General features: G+C 46.1%; 1 pseudogene; it reads right to left on the bottom strand.

Moving 5' to 3' along the window:
• The window catches only part of LOC144686216 (histamine N-methyltransferase-like), an 80,741-nt pseudogene that overhangs the window by 42,232 nt on the left and 17,878 nt on the right, over positions 1-20,631 (bottom strand).

Below are 20,631 nucleotides of genomic sequence, written 5' to 3'. Positions count from 1 at the left end.
AGGTCAAAAATCGGTTCCACGCCTTCGTGAAACCAGTTTGCAATTGTCTGCTCCGCCCGTCAATGGCTGCATTTCCCGCCACCACATGTGGGGAACTTAATTTTCATACATCTGCACGTAATTATAATCCCAGTTTGCCGGAATCATCCTCCCACACTGGATCACCCAGGCACGTCAGCGTAATTGTATGCCGACGTGTTTCACAACAGCATTTTAAAGGCGTGCACCCGGCGAGCTGAACTCTGAGAGGAATTCGGAGGTGAGTGCACGCGAGGGTCGCCCATTCGACTTCAAGGAAGAGGTGCCACACTGTCAGGCATGAGCACAGGCTTTAGCCCGGCTGTCTAACAGTGTGGTGCCAGGGCAAGAGCTGCACTGCAGTTGGGGCGAGTTGTGGGGGGCAAGGCAGAATGGTCTGATGGTAGTGAACAAGCACATGTGGTGGGTCAGGGCATGGAGGGAAGCGACCATGAATTAGGGAAACCCTGTATAAAGCGAGCATTCTTCCACAGCTGAGACATTACAGGCGCAGCTATATTGACATGCTTGGAGTCGGGCTTCAAGCTTATCTGCTCACTCAAGCAACACAGAGGCATGAAAGTGCCACCAAATGCTCCTGAACTTTTCAGCCCTCAGGCACAGACTGCAAATTAATGAGCATTCTAGTGGAATGCAGAACAACTGGAAGACTGTGTACATTGTACAATCTCCTTGCGAAAGCTGGCCATGGTGCAGTCACTGGTGGAGGTGCTCACAGCCCCTTGCAATGTCTTTATTCAGTTTTGGACCAGTCTCCGCCATGGCTCAAGCTAACAGTGCAACCTTGCAGTGTGGGTTAGGAGAATGCCTGCGCCTGAGCTGAGAGCACAGCATGCAGCCCAGTGGGCGAAGATGCCGCCAATCAGTCAGGTGGAGTGGGGCGGAGGTGGGCGGTGTTTCAGGCAGCAATGTAGCACACTAAACATTGGCCATCCAAGCGGTGGCCCGCACTCTCCGGGATGCATTAAGGGGCCTTCAAACTTAACAAAGAGAGGTTCTTAGTACACCCATACTAACCCACACGTCTCTCTTTCATCCTGCAGGAGGAGTACATCAGGAGCATGGAGTCTGGTGGCATACATTAGCGGAACTGTTAGATATCAGAAATATATTTTTTTTTCAAAGAAAAGTACAGCACAGGAACAGGCCCTTCGGCCCTCCAAGACTGCACCGATCATATTGCCTGTCAACTAAAACTTTTTGCACTTCCGGGGTCCGTATCCCTCTTTTCCCATCCTATTCATGTATTTGTCAAGCTGCCTCTTAAACACCACTATCTTACCTGCTTCCACCACCTCCTCTGGCACCGAATTCCAGACACTCACTACCCACTGCGTAAAAAACTTGCCCCGCACATCTCCTCTATAGTTTTCTCCTCTCACCTTAAATCTATGTCCCCTAGTAATTGACTCTTCCACCCTGGGAAAAAGCTTCTGACTATCTACTCTGTCCATGCCACTCATAATTTTGTAAACTTCTATCAAGTCGCCCCTCAATCTCCGTCGCTCTAGTGAGAACAATCCGAGTTTCTCCAACCTCTCCTCATAGCTAATAACCTCCAGACCAGGCAGTATCCTGATAAACCTCCTCTGCCTAACCAAGGTTCTACACAGCTGCAGCATGACTTCCCAGCTTTTATACTCAATACCCCTGCCAATGAAGGCAAGCATGCCATATGCCCTCCTGACTACCTTACCCACCTGCGTTGCCACTTTCAGTGACCTGTGGACCTGTACACCCAGATCCCTCTGCCCGTAAATGCACTTAAGGGTTCTGCCATTTACTGTATAATTCCTGCCTGTATTAGACCTTCCAAAATGCATTACCTCGCATTTGTCTGGATTAAAATCCATCTGCCATTTCTTCGCCCAAGTCTCCAACCGATCTATATTCCGTTGTATCCTTTGACAATCTTCTTCACTATCTGCAACTCCTCCAACCTTAGTGTCGTCTGCAAACTTACTAATTAGCCCAGTTACATTTTCCTACAAATCACTTATGTATACTACAAACAGCAAAGGTCCCAGCACTGTTCCCTGCGGAACTCCACTAGTCACAGCTCTCCATTCAGAAAAGCACCCTTCCACTGCTACCCTCTGTCTTCTATGACCAAGCCAATTCTGTATCCATCTTGCCAGCCCACCTCTGATGCCATGCGACTTTACCTTCTGTACCAGTCTGCCATGAGGGACCTTGTCAAAGGCCTTACTGAAATTCATGTATATAATATCCACTGCCCTTCCATCGTCGATCATCTTCGTCACTTCCTCGAAAAACTCGATCAAGTTAGTGAGACACGATCTCCCCTTCACAAAACCATGCTGCCTCTCACTAATACGCCCATTTGCTTCCAAATGGTAGTAAATCCTGTCACAAAGAATCTTCTCCAATAATTTCCCTACCACAGACGTAAAGATCACCGGCCTGTAATTTCCTGGATTATCCCTGCTACCCTTCTTAAACAATGGAACAACATTGACCATTCTCCAGTCCTCTGGGACCTCACCCGTAGCCAGTGAGGATACAAAGATTTCTGTCAAGGCCCCAGAAATCTCCTCCCTTGCCTCCCTCAGTACTCTGGGGTAGATCCCATCTGGCCCTGGGGACCTATCCACCTTAATATTCTTCAAGATGCCTAACACCTCTTTTTTGATCTCAACATGATCCAGGCTCTTCCCTAGACGAATTGACCGCTAAGTTCTTCTCTTTGGTGAATACTGATGAGAAGTATTCATTCGGTATCTCTCCCATTTCTTCAGGCTCCACACACAGATTCCCACCTCTGTCCCTGAGTGGGCCTACCCTTTCCCTGGCTACCCTCTTGCTTTTTACATGACCAATTGATAGAGAAGGTGGTAAAGGATTTTATGTCAAGAAATCAAGCACAGGAAATTTGGGGAGAATGGGTGAGAAAGGAAAACCAGAAAATGTAAACATAAGAGCCAAACAGAGGAAAAGGAGAGGATTAAGAAAATGGATTGGAGTAGGAGCATCAGGAAGAACTGTGGCTTGGAATAAGATTGCTATTGGGAAGGTGATGGTGTAGTGGTATTGTTGCTGGATTAGTAATACTAAAACCCAGGATAATGTTCTGGGGATCCAGGTTTGAATCCCACCATGGTAAATGGTGGAAATTGAATTCAGTTTAAAAATCTGGAATTAAAAGTCTAATGATGAAACTGTTTTTGTAAAAATCCATCAGGTTCACAAATGGAAATCCGCTGTCTTTACCTGGTTTGACCTAGTAATGTGGCTGACTCTAAGGGGTGGGCAATAAATGCTGGCCTAGCCAGTGACACCCACATCGCAGGAATAAATAGAAGAAATATAGAGAGCTTGTGGGAACATGATGAAGTGATGAGGAGACAGTTATAAAAGGCATTCTGGCAGGAACAACTAAGGAAGATAGGAATGTAATTCGGCAATTGTTTCAGATTTGCTTGACCGAAGACATTGGTATTTCAACAGATTGAGAAAATTATTAGAGATAAGAGACAGGTTGAAAAAGAGATATCAAAGGTAATTGTTTGTTCAATTTATGACAAGCCTCAATGACTTAGAGAATAATCGAATTCCATATTTTATATGCGATAGTATGATCAGAGAATGGTTCTCAGGTCATGGTGGCACCAAGAGAGCGAGACAAATTGGGCTATCATACTTAGTAAAGGGAGTTCAGAAACATGGGAGTTTAGGACCTGTAGTCCTGTGGTTACAACATTTACAGGAGGAATACTGATGGGAAATATTCTGGGTGCAATCTATAGGGACTCCGAAACAACACATCCATTTTATATCCCGCAGCCGGGCGTGTGCCCGACCTGATCGGGCGTAAAATCACGCCAGAAGACGTTGGACGATATTTTGCTTGGCGGGCACGCCTCTGACTTTTGTGCACGCTGTACAGCAATTAAGAGAGTAATTAAGCCCATTAATAGCACAATTGTCTCCGATTTTCTATGGCCCGTCCAACCTTACAGTTGGTGAATGGGTGAATCGGCCAGGCAGCCTTTACATTTTTCATCAAGCCTCGTCCAAGGGCAGGATGAGATTTCCGTTATGAAATAAAATAAACATAAAAATCTGTGTTCAGCATTTTAATCAGTTATATTTTCAGGTGGCTGATTGTGATACATGGACATTTTTTTGCAGCTTTTTAAAACTTTATTTGATGATTTTCAGGTCTGCAGCTCCCTAAGGCAGCTGTCAGACGTCATGGAGCTTTCTCACAGCGTTCACCCGCGCCCACTGTGATGTCATCGCCTGCCCGCTTCCCACCCCGCACCCCGGCAGCACTGAGCTTTTCAGCACGCATTGCACACTGACTGGCCGGTAATTGCCATTTATGGTGTCCACTGCCTACTTCACATGGGCATGCCTAGACAAAAAAACCAATATATGCTTTCCACTACTCTTCTGAAATAGTTATCATGCAGCCATTTCAAGGTAATATATATGCAAAGACTTTTAGGATTAAATAATAGCACGTTTAGAGAGGTGGTCACACCGCAGATGAAGGGACTTGAGGAAGGAAGTGAATGGGTGACCACCAGGCAGTCCAAGAGAAACAGGCAGGTAGTTCAGGAGTCCCCTGGGGTCCCACTCGCAAATCAGTATTCCGTTTTGGAGGCTGATGAGGGCGCTGGTTCCTCCAGGGAGTGCGGACAGAGCCAAGCTTTTGGCACCATAAGCAGCCTGTCTGTACAGGAGAGGAGGAAGGGAGGAAGAGCAATAGTAATAGGGGATTCTATAGTCAAGGGAACAGATAGGCGCTACTGTGGCCGTCAACGTGACTCCAGGATGGTATGTTGCCTCCCTGGTGCCAGGGTCCGAGATGTCACTGAACGGCTGCAGAGCATCCTGAAGGGAGAGAGTGATAAGGCAGAGGTCATGGTACATGTTGGTACCAATGACAAAGTTGGAAAGGGGGATGAGTTCTTGCATCAAGAATTCAGGGAGTTAAGCAGTAGGCTAAAAAGCAAGATCTCTCGGGTTGTAAGCTCTCGATTACTCCCAGTGCCACGTGCTAGCGAGCTTAGAAATAGGAGAATAGCAAGGTGAATACGTGGCTTATGAGTTGGTGCAGGAGGGAGGGTTTCAGATTCCTGGATCACTGGGACCATTTCTGGGGAAGGTTGGACCTGTACAAGCGGGACGGTCTACATCTGAACCACAGCAGGACTAACATCCTTGCGGGCGTGTTTGCTAGTGCTGTTGGGAGGAGTTTAAACTAATTCGGCAGGGGGAAGGGACACAGAATGTTAGCAGAATAGGGACACATCATAATACAGTAAAACAATCAAGTCAGAGGGAGTACAGCTGCAATAAGCTTCAAGGGAGTAAGGCAAGGCTGAATGGCCTCTACTTTAATGCCAGGAGTATTACAGGTAAAACGGATGAGTTAAGGGTGAGGATTGGCATGTGGAATTGTGATATAGTAGACATCACTGAGACGTGGTTGAGGGAAGGGCAGGATTGGCAGCTCAACATTCCAGGATATAGAATCTTCAGGCGAGACAGGGGAGGGGGTAAAAGAGGAGGAGGCATTGCATTATTAGTTAAGGAGTCCGTTACTGCAGTAAAGAGAGATGATATCTTGGAGGGGGCATCGAATGAAGTTTTGTGGGTAGAGTTTAGGAATAAAAAAGGGGCAACCACATTATTAGGTGTTTATTATAGACCCCCAGATAGTCAGTGGGAAATTGAGGAGCAAATATGTGTACAATTTGTGGAAGCGTGTGAAAACAATAACAATAGGGTAATTATTTTAGGTGATTTCAACTTTTCCAATATTAATTGGGATAGACATAGTGTTAAGGGCTTGGATGGAGTGGATTTCTTGAAATGTGTACAGGAGAACTTTTTAGGTCAATATGTAGAGGGTCCAACAAGGGACAGTGCATTGCTGGACCTAATTCTGGGGAATGAAGCCGGACAGGTGACTGAGGTGGTGGTGGGCAAGCATTTTAGCGATAGCGACCACAACATGGTACAGTTTAAAACAAAATAAAAACAGAATTACCTGGAAAAACTCAGCAAGTCTGGCAGCATCGGCGGAGAAGAAATCAGTCAACGTTTCGAGCCCTCATGGCCCTTCAGCAGAACTGAAGCATAGTTTCAACAAGGGAGAAATATAAATTGGTTTAAGGTGGGTGGGGGGGAAGAGACACATTGAGGGTGTGGTGTGAGCAGATAATCAAAAGATGTCAGAGACAAAAGGGTCAAAGAGGTGTTGAAGGTGGTGGTCTTTGTCTGAGAAAAGTGCTAATTAAGAATGCAAGACAGGATATTCAAAGTACAGCTCTAATGGGGGTGGGGTGGAAAGACTAAAGGTTTTAGTTTTAGATTTAAAAATAATGGAAATAGGTGGGGAAAGAAGAATCTATATAATTTCCCCCCCCACCCGCCTTTTTTTTCAATAATTTATATAGATTCTTCTTTCCCCACCTATTTCCATTATTTTTAAATCTAAAACTAAAACCTTTAGTCTTTCCACCCCACCCCCACTAGAGCTGCACTTTGAATATCCTGTCTTGCATTCTTAATTAGCACTTTTCTCAGACAAAGACCACCACCTTCAACACCTCTTTGACCCTTTTGTCTCTGACATCTTTTGATTATCTGCTCACACCACACCCTCAATGTGTCTCTTCCCCCCCACCCACCTTAAACCAATTTATATTTCTCCCTTGTTGAAACTATGCTTCAGTTCTGCTGAAGGGCCATGAGGGCTCGAAACGTTGACTGATTTCTTCTCCGCCGATGCTGCCAGACTTGCTGAGTTTTTCCAGGTAATTCTGTTTTTATTTTGTTTTGGATTTCCAGCATCCGCAGTAGCTTTTAGCTTTTTGTTTTTATCATGGTACAGTTTAAGTTTGTTATGGACAAAGAAATCGATAAGTTGCAAAAACATGTTTTGGATTGGGGGAGAGTGGATTTTAGTCAAATAAGGCAGGATCTGGCCAAAGTAGACTAGGAACAGTTACTTGTGGGGAAATCTACTGAGGAACAGTGGGGGGTGTTCAAAAATGAAATGGGGAGGGGACAGGCTCAACATGTTCCTTCTAGGGTGATAGGAAGGAGTAACAAGCCCAGAGAACCATGGATGACCAGAGATATTCAAGTTACGATGAGAAGGAAAAGAGAGGCTTTTAGCAGGTACAAGGGAAGCAAATCAGCAGAGGATTTAGTGGAATACAGACAGTGCAGGGTGGAGCTTAAGAAAGCAATTAGGAGAGCAAAGAGTGGATATGAGAAAGCTCTGGCTGGTAAAAGTAGGGAAAATCCCAAGATATTCTATAAGTATATCAATGGTAAGAGGATAACCAGGGAAAGAGTAGGGCTCATAAGGGACCAAGGGGGAAATCTATGGGTGGAGCCAGAGGACATCGCTAGAGTGTTAAATGAATATTTCACGTCCATCTTCACCCAAGAGAATGAGGACGAAGGTATCGAACTTGGGGAGAGAGACTGCGAGGTTTTTAAGCAAATTGATATAGGGAGTGACAAGGTATTGGAGGTGTTGACAGGCTTAAAAGTGGACAAATGTCCAGGTCCGGATGATTTGTGTCCCAGACTGCTGAGGGAGGCAAGGGAGGAGATCGCAGGGGCTCTGACCCAAATTTTTAATTCCTCTCTGGCCACGGGGGAGGTGCCAGAGGACTGGAGAACAGCTAATGTGGTTCTGCTATTTAAGAACGGTTGTAGAGAGAAGCCAGGGAACTACAGGCCAGTGAGTCTCATGTCAGTGGTAGGGAAACTATTGGAGAAAATTCTGAAGGAGAGAATTTATCTCCACTTGGAGAGGCAAGGTTTGATCAGGGATAGTCAGCATGGCTTTGTCAGAGGGAGGTCATGCCTAACAAATTTGATTGAATTTTTTGAGCAGCTGATCAGGTGTGTAGATTAGGGTAGTGTAGTTGATGTAGTTTATATGGATTTCAGCAAAGCCTTTGACAAGGTCCCACATGGGAGACTTATAAAGAAGGCAAAGGCACATGGGATACAGGGTAATCTGATAAGATGGATTCAAAATTGGCTTAGTTGTAGGAGGCAGAGGGTGATGACAGAAGGATGCTTTAGTGACTGGAAGCCAGTGTCCAGTGGCATACCACAGGGATCTGTGCTCGGTTCCCTATTATCTGTCATTTATATAAACGACATAGATGACTAGTAAGTTTGCAGATGACACAAACATTGGCCGGGTGGTTAACAATGAGGTTGAGTGTCTTGGACTACAGGAAGATATAGACGGGATGGTCAAATGGACAGATAAATGGCAGATGGAATTTAACCCTGTAAAGTGTGAGGTGATACACTTTGGAAGGAGTAATTTGACAAGGAATTATTCAATGAATGGCATGGCACTAGGAAGTTCTGAGGAACAAAGAGACCTTGGCGTGTGTGTCCACAAATCTCTGAAGGCAGAGGGGCATGTTAGTGGGGTGGTGAAAAAGGCATATGGGACACTTACCTTTATCAATCGAGGCATAGATTACAAAAGTGGGGAGGTCATGTTGGAGTTGTATAGAACCTTGGTGAGGCCACAGCTGGAGTACTGTGTGCAGTTCTCGTTGCCACATTATAGGAAGGGTGTGATTGTACTGGAGGAGGTGCAGAGGAGATTCACCAGGATGTTGCCTGGGATGAAACATTTCAGTTATGAAGAGAGGTTGGATAGACTTGGGTTGTTTTCATTGGAGCAGAGTAGACTGAGGGGTGACCTGATCGAGGTGTACAAGATTAAGGGGCATGGACAGGGTGGATAGGGAGAAGCTGTTCCCCTTAGTTGAAGGGTCAGTCACAAGGGGGCATAAGTTCAAGGTGAGGGACAGGAGGCTTAGGGGGGTGTGAGGAAAAACTTTTTTACCCAGACGGTGGTGACGGTCTGGAATGCACTGCTTGGGAGGGTGGTGGAGGCAGTTTGCCTCACATCCTTTAAAAAGTACCTGGATGAGCACTTGGCTTGTCATAACATTCAAGGCTATGGGCCAAGTGCTGGTAAATGGGATTAGGTAGGTAGGTCAGGTGTTTCTCACGTGTCGGTGCAGACTCGATGGGCCAAAGGGCCTCTTCTGCATTGTGTGATTCTGTGATTCTGATTCTGTAATGCTACAAATATGAAGTTTATAAGATTGTTATGCTTGGGGCTGTCTCTTTAATTTAGAGTAAAATTAAAGAATGAAAGGGGTCATGTGATCTGTTCTGAATTCTGCCTGACAACAAGCTTGGGTGGCTTTGTTGTCAAAGATTAAAGAGGTGCCCAGCTTATCTTACAGGGAAGAAGGTGTGAGGTATTCACACATGTAAACAAAGACCAGAGCAGCTGTGCTGATTGTGGATAGACATTCCGTCTCTAAGTCTCACAGGGCGGTGTTAGGAATGCCAGGTTTAATAAATGGTTATACTTTAACCTGTCTGTTTAATTTCAAGATAGAATGGAGTTAGGCGTGTAGCAGATAGCTAATTAGCGTTTCTACCTGTGATATGCATTGCTATGGAGATGGGCTTTGAGAGGTGAACAGTCATTGTCACATCGGATTACAGTTTTTTCAAAAGACACTGAACCTGACAGAAAAAGGGCAATCTACGGCCTGCAAAAATCTGAGAGAGAGGAAGGGAGAGAAAGAGAGATAGAGAGAGAGAACAGAGAGATGGAGGCAGCCAGTCTTTGTTGTTCAACACACAGAATTTGAGTGATGCTCACAATCGCATTCAAGAGACCAAGTTCATGAGTATTTGAACAAGGCTTGAAGATTCACCTAGCTTTGGCTAGAGGGTGGGATCTCCAGGATAACCCTTACCATGAAAGTCAGTCCGGGCATTACAAGTTACCCAGATGGAAAGGGAAAAGGAAGTAAGCCATAAGGAGCTGAGAATAGCTTTGGACTGGTTCTTGGAGAATGAAGTGTCCACTTAAAGGACGGAGTAAAATATAACCATGGAGGACCACATTTAATTATCTACAAAGTTAAATGCGAGATCTTTTCTGTAGCCTAGAGACTAAGTTGCTTACTAAATAGTGTTTAAACAATGTTACTTTCAGTTTGTGTATTACTGTAAAAGTCTTAATACTTGAAATTATGTCATGTGATGCTTCCAGTCAGTCTAGTCTCAGACAGTTTAGTCAGTCACTAAATTCAAATAACATTTTGAATGTTATCAGTCGCTAAAATCATAACAATAATAGAAGCCAGCAATAATATTCCTTATCTGGCTAGTGTTCCTCTTCTTCGGCAATCCCTTGACATCGAGGATCACTTGCTTCCACTCCAGCTTGATGGGTTCTGAGATGGCTGATAAGTCCAATGCACAATCTTCACTCTCTGCCTCCTGTGGAGCAGGTGGTGTTTGAAGGGTCAGGCAGATGAGGTGTTTGATAGTTTGTGCAGAATCTCTGACACTCTAATTTCACCTCTACATGCTCTCAGTGAAGTGTCTCAATGCATTTGGTGCCTTCCCAAATAAAGCTTCTCCATTTTGGCCAGTCACTAGCCAGGGACTCAGTTGATGAAGATGTTTGATCTGTTCAGGGATGTTTTAGGGATGTCTGCATTGCATTTCTCCTTAGAGTCCCCTGCCACGAGTTCCGAATAGAACATTTGCTTCAGGAGTTTGGTGTCAAGCATATGAACACCCAGCAGAGCTGGTTTTGAATGATTAATGCCTTGATGCCGGGCATTGAGGGCTTGGGAAAGGACACTGCTGTTGAACCACCTTTCTTACCACCAGATTTGTAGAACCTTGCAAAGGCACCACTGGTGGTACTTCTCCTGTGCTTTGAGTCATCTGCTGTAGGTTGTCCAACATTCCAAAGCATGCAGGAGCGTGCAGATCACTGATGCCCAGTAAACCATGGCCTTAGTCTTGGGTTTGAGATCCTGGTCCTCAAATTCTCTTTTCCCCAGTTGGCCAAATGTTGAGCTGGCACATTGGAGGTGATGATGAATTATGTCATTTTTGCCGGCCTTCGTCTAGAAGAGCCTCGCAAGATAAGGAAAATGATCCACGTTTTCCAGGATCTCATTGTTGATCTTAATCAACAGGGAGAGGTGTTGTGCTCTGGGACCTGGTTGGAAGAGGACCTTAGTTTTCTGGGTGTTTAATGAGAGGCCCATCCTCTTATACGCTTCGGCAAAGGGGTCGACAATGACCTGGAGCTCAGTTTCTGAGTGAGTGCACACGAGCAACATCTGCATACTGAAGCTCAATAACTGAGGTTGGAGTGATGTTGGTTTTGAATTGAAGGTAGTATAGGTTGAACAGATTTACCGTTTCTTTTAACCTGGCTAGTTAATCTCAAGCAAGCGCACAAAGATAGGCCAGAATAATTTATATTATAGTTCCAACTGATTCCAGAAAATGTTTCAAAACTGTCTGGTGTTTGGTGAACACTGATATTTTACATGGGCATGCTCAATATTTATTTATGTTTTTATTCATTCACGGGATGTGGGCTTCACTGGCCGGGCCAGCATTTATTGGCCATCCCTAGTTGCCCTTGAGAAGGTGGTGGTAAGCTGCCTTCTTGAACCGTTGCAGTCCATGTGGTGTAAGTACATCCACAGTGCTGATGGGAAGGGAGTTCCAGGATTTTGACCCAGCGACAGTGAAGGAACGGCGATATATTTCCAAGTCAGGATGGTGAGTGACTTGGAGGGGAACTTCCAGGTGGTGGTGTTCCCATCTATCTGCTGCCTTTGTCCTTCTAGGTGGTAGTGGTCGTGGGTTTGGAACGTGCTGTCTAAGGAGATTTGGTGAATTCCTGAAGTGCATTTTGTAGATGGTACAGACTGCTGCCACTGTGCATCAGTGGTGGAGGGAGTGGGATGTTTGTGGATGTGGTGCCAATCAAGTGGACTGCATTGTCCTGGACGGAGTCCAACTTCTTCAGTATTGTAGGAGCTGCACTTATCCAGGCAAGTGGGGGAGTATTCCATCACATTCCTGATTTGTGCTTTGTAGATGGTGGACAGGCTTTGGGAAGTCAGGAGGTGAGTTACCTGTCGCAGGATTCCTAGCCGCTGACCTGTTCTTGTAGCCACAGTATTTATATGGTTAGTCCAGTTCAGTTTCTGGTCAATGGTAACCCCCAGGATGCTGATAGTGGGGGATTTGGTGATGGTAATGCCATTGAACATCAAGGGGCGATGGTTAGATTTTCTCTTGTTGGAGATGGTCATTGCCTGGCACTTGGGTGGCGTGAATGTCACTTGCCACTTGTCAGCCCAAGCCTGGATATTGTCTATCTTGCTGCATTTGGACATGGAGCTACCTCAATATATCTGGAGGTGCAATGCCGAATGATGCTTTGCTTCTCGAGGGAAACAGTGACTTCCATCTGTCAGATGATTGGGCCTGAGATCACCTCTGACTGTTTGGCTGGACACCCCATGCCAGTGGCTCCGAAGGTCACAGAGGCCCTCAATTTCTATGCATCCGGCTCTTTCCAGGGGTCAGTGCAGGATCTGTGTCAAGTCTCCCAATCATAGTTGCGTCAAGCTGGTGACAGAAGCTCTATTCAGGCAGGTATTAACTTTCATTCATTTCCATACGGACGAGGCCAGCCAGACTGAATGAGTCAGAGGCTTTGCAGCAATTGCTGGGTTCCCCCACATCCAGGGTGCAATCAACTGCACGCATGTGGCCATCAAGGTGCCAGTGGGTCAGCCCGGTGCTTTCATTAACAGGAAGGGCTTCCACTCCATGAACGTGCAGATAGTTTGTGACCACAGGATGCATATTCTGCAAATCTGTGCAAAGTACCATGGCAGCTCCCATGATGCATACATCCTGAGACACTCCCAGGTGCCGAGGATCTTCAGTGCTCCAGGTCAACTGGATGGATGGCTGCTGGGTGACAAAGGCTATCCCTTGAAAAGGTGGCTTATGATGCCTCTCCGCTATCAAGAACAGAGGCAGAGCAGTGATATAACAGGAGCCATGCCTCCACAAGGGCAGTAATAGAGAGAACCATAGGTCTTCTGAAGATGCAGTTCCGATGCCTGGACCATTCAGGGGAGCACTACAATACCCCACAGAGCAGGTGTTACTGATAGTGGTTGCATGCTGCGCCCTCCGCAATCTGGCACTAGCAAGGGGATACCCACTGGAGGAAGAGGATATTTACGCAGCTACACAGGCCACAGAAGCTGAACCCAGTACTGAGTCAGAAGAGGAGAACGGTAAGGAGAATGCTGAGGGCATGGAGGCAGGCCTCTGTAACCTCCAGAGAGGCGGGGACACCAGAAACGCTTTGATCCAATGCTCTTTCAGCTAGGCTGCCAAATAAGTGCTACCACCTCATGCCAGGCCTGCCGCCTCCATCCCAGATGTCTGCAATGACCCTTTCCTTTGACCCCAAAGTCCACTCAGTGCCTGTGCAATAAAGATTCGAGCCACCCATGTCCAGCATTACATACTGGTGTACCCTGCACCACATGAAATAGAAAAGGTGGGGCACACTCAGGCCATTACTACAAAAGAAAATTTATCTCATGTTGACAGCCAAAACAAATTAACAGAACCTTCCCTGGTCTTCAACCCCAGACAAGTTAAAATAAACAAAACATTGCACAACAGAAGATCACCCGTGACCAGTCCCTCTTGTGCTCAAGGTGCCTTAAACTTACGTTTACGGGTGCTACATCTTGGTGCTCCCCCCTCAATGGCATTGGCATTGGAGACAGCTGCTGACTGTGCTGTCCTGTTGGCCTTGATGACCTTGAAGGTCGTCCTCTGGACAGTGGAGTCTGTCCTGGTCCCACCTGGGAGGGAGCGGCCAGTTCCACTGCTGGTATCTCCCCAGTCGCTGCAGCCTCATTAGTTGCCACAGTCACTGTTAGGGGGTGGAGGAGCTGCTGCCGGCATCCAGACCATCCTGAGAGGAGCACGCAGAGATGACAGGCAGCTCATGCGCCAACATGAGGTCGCTCTGGACCCCCCTACTCACTATTGATGGGATACTGGGTGCCTCATCCATCTCCCACACAGACACTGAACAGCTGAGGGCAGTGCCTCTGTGAGGGCTTGCAGGTCCAAGCGCAACCCCAGGAACCCCTGATTCTGTTCCTGGAGCTGCCTCTCCATGAGGGTCTCCACTCTGTCAGTGGAGGAGGCAATGCCATTGGCCATGAGGGTCAACGTAGTGCTGATGCTACACATGGACTCCTCCATAATGGAGACCATGGCACGCATACCCTTATGGATCTCCGTCAGATCCTCACACATCTCGCTGGACATCCAGCATCTGCTGCCTAATGGACGACTCCAGCAGGGTGCTACTTAAATTGAGAATGGCTGCATAATTCTGAGGTGCAGAGGGATCTAGGTGTTCTAGTACATGAGTCACACAAAGTTAGTATGCAGGTACAGCAAGTAATTAAGAAGGCCAATGGAATGCTATCCTTTATTACGAGATGGATTGAGCATAAAAGTAAGGATGTTATGCTTCAGTTATACAGTGAGCATTGGTGAGACCACACCTCAAATACTGTGTGTAGTTTCGGTCTCCTTATTTAAGGAAGGATGTAAATGCATTGGAGGTGGTTCAAAGGAGGTTTACTAGATTGATACCTGGAATGAGTGGGCTGTCTTATGAGGAAAGGTTGGACAGGCTAGGCTTGTTTTCACTGGAGTTTAGAAAGAGTGATGGGTGATTTAATTGAAGTATACAAGATCCTGAATGGTCTTGACAAAGTGGACGTCGAAAGGTTGTTTCCTCTTGTGGATGGGTCCAGAACTAGGGGCACTATTTTAAAATTAGGATCTCCCTTTTAGGACAGGGATGAAGAGAAACGTTTTCTCTCAGAGGGTTGTGCGACTTTGGAACTCTCTGCCTCAGAAGGTGGTGGAGGCGGGGTCATTGAATATTTTTAAGGCAGAGGTAGATAGATTCTTGTTAGACAAGGGTTAGACAGGAATGTGGAAATCGAAATACAAGAAGATCAGCCATGGTCTTATAAAATGGTGAAGCAGGCTCGAAGGTCCAAATGGTCTACCCCTGTTCCTATTTCTTATGTTCTTGTGTTCTCATCATCTGCCTTTGACTGAGCATCGTGCTGGTCTCCAGCAGTCTACCGACTGCCGACGCCATCTGCACCTCAAGCGAGCATGAAGTGCCCTCACCGCTGTGAACTGACATTCTAGCCAAAGATCCGACATCCACCGAAGTGCTGGTATCTGCGCTGGTGCCTGGTTCAGAGAGCGAGTGTGATGCAGGTGCATGTGGATCCTGACGGTTCTCTGGCATCAGGGGTGTCATCAGGGGTGGGTCTACGGGGTCCTGCGATTGGGTGCGTGATGGCAAACCTAAGGGAGAACAACGACATGTCATTAGTTTAAGTCGTCACATTGATACTGTGCATGCCAGGCACCCTGGTAACACAATGGAGATCTGCATCATGGTGCCATCGTCTTTCAATGATCAATGGGGAATCCAGCTTTGAGGCTCCCATCAGTGATGAGACTACGCAAGAATGTTTGCACCATCTGAAACTCTCACCTCTGTGCACTGCACCCTTACCTTCGCCTGACACCCCAGCCTCTCCGCAGCCGGTTGTCCGAGGTGAGTGGCACCTCTCCAGCTCCAAGGCGTCCTCTTCAAATGGTTAGGATTAGGAGATTTGCAGGGCTCTGCCGGCCCGTGACCTTTCAATGTTGTTATGGGCCGTCTTCTTCTGAAAGGACAGGGGAGCATTGATTAGTCCTCTCTCTACCTGCAGCGCCATTGCAGCCTGGACAACCCCACCTTTCAGGGCACATCCAAGTCGTGGGCCTTGAGCTGCAAGGCAGTCAGTCCAAGCAGCTAGGGCTCACCCACTTGGCCAGCTCCGGCGTCATTGACAGTTGGCACTCGGACTCGAGCACCCCCGAACTCCACGGGGGACAGCCAGCCCTTAACACTTCAACACACTGATCCATGCCAACTCGGCCCTCACCCTCCCCAAGCACAGCAGGTCTTTAAACCTCTTGTGGCACTGCACCCAGCTGCTGACCAGTGCTGCCACCTCCTCCCAAGCTCTTATTGTAAGGCGCGGTGGCCTCCCCCTTCAATCCCTGGGGACAAGGGAGTCCCTCCTGGAAGCCACCTCCTCCAGGAGGGCTGCGAGGCACTCATCAGAAAGCCCGGGGACCGAATGCCCACCCTCCTGCCTGGAATCTGCAGCCGCATTTGAGTCCATAATTTTTAATCTCCTGCTGACAACACCGAAGATTTCTTTGTCCCCGATGGCCTTCCAGGGACTGACTGTGCTGGTTTTAAACCGGCCACTGGGTCGCCATTGGACCCAGCAGCCGACAGGCCCCCGCCCCCACCCGCCCCTTCCCAACCACTGGGGAGATGCCGTTCGTGGTCAGAGGGCTTTAATTGGGCTGCCAGCGAGAGCTGATTGCGGGCAGCAGCCTATTTCCTGGCTGCTCCTGGGCCCTTCGACCACGCCCACATGCCGAACTCAGAACCCAGGAGTTTCATCCCATTAGTCTGGGATGGACCTAAAAGCAAGTCCCAGGAGTGTGTCTAATACTCTGTTCCCAAAAGATTTGTCACCCAAAAAATTGGTGCTTCCCAGCATCTTTTGAAGTTTCATTACTTCTAATCATTTTCTTCTGCTAATGGATTCCCCATCTTAAATCTGCCTTTCATTGACACCTATAAGCATGAAACTAGAGAAGGAGACCGTTCAGGACATTGTGCCTGAGCCAGCCTCTTTGAAAGTGCCAACAGTCAAGGAGCTTCTTATAATAATTTCAACTTTCTTTTCCCCTGAAACTCCGCTGCAGCTAACCAAAATATGATATTGTGAAATCTTTGGGTGCAGGAGTCAAACTGGATGGAGAGGTGACATTTTAAAAGGGCATCACTTTCTTCAGAGCGTACTTGGCAAATCTTAATATGGGTAGGGAGGAGCACCGTGGGCATTGTTCTCATCCCAGTCACACCACAAAACAGTCCAAGGTTTGGATGAAAGGGGCTCTACAGACAATTTCAGATCATCCTTTCGTGTTTCCAAACATATTGTGCCTTCCCACTAATCATGTTTTCCTGCTCCACTTAGTTTTGGATCTGAGTTATGGTCAAATGGGAAGGCTTTAAGGATTTCCTGTGACATGGAAGGGAAATTTTGAGTGTGTCCTGCCAAAATGATCTCTGACGCAACCTGGCAGATCTTCATGGGGATTGCCTATAAATAAGCTGCCCACATGCCCATTTGGTACCAGATGTGTAAGAGCTGGCAGATCAAAGATGTGGAATAACTTACCTAAGTATAATGACAAAAGGAATATTAATTCTAATCACTATGGTACTTACGACCATCAGTATTATTGGACGCTAAGTCACACAGTTAGGTATTTGGCTAGGACTGGGTTCACATACAGCACTGACAAATGGGTTGAATGCCTTCCATTTTTGGCACTTGTAAGGTAATTTTTAACCGCTGTTACCTCAGTCATGTGAATGAATTCAAACTTTTTATTTTCATTCCTTTACTTATTTTGCATTTCATATTCTTCTGAGTTCATCTGGTTCCAAGTGAATGAGATGTTAAGGGCCGAACCCTTTTCTTTCACAAGCGCTGGAACACAAGTAGAATTAGAAGAAATTCACTCTTGTTAATAAATTGATATGAGAAACGTTATCTATTTTGCTATTTTATCATTTCGATTTCCAGGAGCTGACCTGTAGGGCAGGATTTTCCAGCCTGGGGTTGCATGTGCCGAGTCGGAGAGATTTCGCAGCTCGGCGATCCCGTCCTTTAAACATGTCCACGCACAGGTCGGATTTGCGGTCAGGGTGGTGGGCTGAAAAACAAATCTAGGCAGGTGACCTCGGAATGAATGCGCAGGCTGCCCGGCATGAATACGAGCTGGGCACAAGTCGTGAGCTATGTTCCAGCACTGTGTTTAAAGAAATAAAAAATAATAAACAACAGAAAAACACCCCTCCAGCCTTCACCTCTAACCCTCCCTCACCTCCCCACACACTTCCTATCCCCATCTATGTCAACCAATATCAACCCATGCCCCCACCCACCACCATGGCTCCCATACCCACATGCCCCTTTACCCTTGCCCCCTTGCCCCCAATACTCTCATGCCAACCTCGTGCCCCTCTGCTCATCCCCTGACCATTGCTTCCATAACCCCTAAGTCAACTTCATGCCAACTCATGCCAACCCCTGTCCCCACCCACCACCCTTTGGCCTTACGTCCTCCATGCCAACTCATCCAGTATCCTTGGACAGATACTTGATAGAGTTGACACTTCCTGGCCAGCTTTGATAGTTTTGACAGCTGGACAGCACTTTTACAGTTCCCCTCCAAGTCACTCACCATCCTGACTTGGAAATATATCACCTTTCCTTCACTGCCATTGGGTCAAAATCCTGGTACTCCCTTCCTAACAACATTGTGGGTGTACCTACACCACATGGACTGCAGCGGTTCAAGAAGACCGTTCACCACCACCTTCTCAAGGGCAATTAGGAATGGGCAATAAATGCTGGCCCAGCCAGAGAAGCCTGCATCCCATGATAATTGTCAAATGATACACATCACCAATCAGTAAATCTAGTATACTCAAGTCTAATAGAAACTGCCGGAATCCATCATTAATTACATAAAAAGTTCTTATACAAACCAAAATATTGAGTCAAGCAGGCATTGAGTAAACAGGTTTTCCACCAGAGATTCCTCTACCAGTTGCCCTTTTTTAGCTTAACAGTGACCAAACAGCATGTCCCAGATCATAATCAGATAATGGGGCATTATGCAAGCAGATAAGAGATGTAAAAGTAGGGGCATACCTAGACAATAGTAATTATAATATAATGTGCTTTAAGATGATAATAGAGAAAGAGGTAAGTATGATAAAAACAAGTTAATAGATTGGAGAAAAGCTAACTTTGAGGGGCTGGGGATACAACTTGGGAAAATAAAATTGGAAGCTATATTGGCAAACAATGACATAGAACAACATTGGGAAACATTTACAGGAGGTTCAACAGAGTGCAGGAAAATATATTCTGCTAAAAGGACAAACTAAACACTAGTGAAACTCTATGGATGAATAAATACAGAAGTGAAAAACTGAGGGTTAGGAAAGAGGTATTTGCTAAGTACAGACAGCAGAGGAGTGCATGGTAATAGAGAATACAAAAAGATTAGGAGTCAAGTCAAAAAATAATTAGGATGGTAAAGAGGAACCATGAAATTAAATTATCAAAGAAGTTAAAACAAAATAGTAAAATATTTCATAGGCATATCAATAAGAATAGAAGGCTTGTGATCAGAATAGGACCATTGAAGGATAGGCAAGATATTAGCCCAGGTAAAAATAGAGAGATGTCATATATATATATATATATATATATATATATAAAATAATATTCTGCTTCAGTATTTACCAGGGAAACATTGAATGAAGAAGTGCATGTGAAATAAGAAAAAGGCGGGAAGAGATAAAATGAAAAGTCCAATTCCCTTTGCTTTTGTCTGTAATCAGTGTGGTTTATGTTTTATAAGGTAGATTTGTGGGTTAGTATGTGGTCAATTTAAAATTATCAGCAGCAAACTTTCAGGGTTTTAAACAAACAGGACTATGTATTCACACACTCAGCCCAACATAACTACACTACATCAGCCAGACATTCAAGAAAGAAGCAATTAAAGAAGATGCTGCACTTCTACAAATATTAAACAAACATTAAAATATTAAAGGAATAGTTAACAGTTCATGTGTTTTTGTGAGTTTGGTGAAGGAGGGAGCTTTTTTCCACTCTCGAATTGTAACTCAGGCAAGTTCAGATGGCTGTGGATTGGATATCAGGATTACTTCAAGCAGAAGAATGTTCAGCAGACCATGAAGTTAGACACACATGGTTTTTGTGTCAGGGGGTCCAATTTCTTTGCAGGTGAACTTAGAACTTTGGAATTAGGCTGGGAGGCTTTTTAAAAGACTTTTAAGCCTTGCAGTTCTTTAAATGCAAAGGCGGCACAGCCTCTGCAGCTGTTGTCTTATCAGTGTAATTCTGCAGACTTCCCCAGGTCTCTTCTGATTTTTGGGATGAAAGGATATCAGTATCAGTGAACCAGTTTCAGTCACATGGTCAATGGCCATTGTTGCACAATAGATGATAAATGGTAATCTTTCGCACTTAACTTCTGAATAACTGGTCTCCTCAGCTTTACTTTGTTACATTGCAAACGTGGAGACATAGGCCTGGTTTTCATGCTTGGCATGTGTGCCAAGTCGGTGGTAGTGGAAGCAGATGTGGAATCCGCTCTCGTCTGCGGCCGTGTTGCAAAAGCAATGTCACGCTGGATGGCCAATTAAGGTCCACCCAGTGTGAAACACATCCTCTCAATGGTCGGGAAGTGTTGGGGGAGGGTGGGAGCCCACCTGAGGGTGGGAGGACAAGTCAGGTGAGCACTCGGCCCCCCCATTTCTTGAACGAAAGCCTTGCGGTTCTTGTGAAGGAGGTCAGTGTTAGGCAGGACGCTCTAGTACCCAGGGATGACAGGAGGAGACCACTGCACCTGACCAAAAAAGCCTGGGAGGAGGTGGCAGCCGAGGTCATCGGCCACAACGTTGTG

This window comes from Cetorhinus maximus, chromosome 11 (assembly GCF_964194155.1).
Source record: "Cetorhinus maximus chromosome 11, sCetMax3.hap1.1, whole genome shotgun sequence".
Classification (NCBI taxonomy): Eukaryota; Metazoa; Chordata; class Chondrichthyes; order Lamniformes; family Cetorhinidae; genus Cetorhinus; species Cetorhinus maximus.
This window is presented reverse-complemented; position numbering and strand designations above follow the sequence as displayed.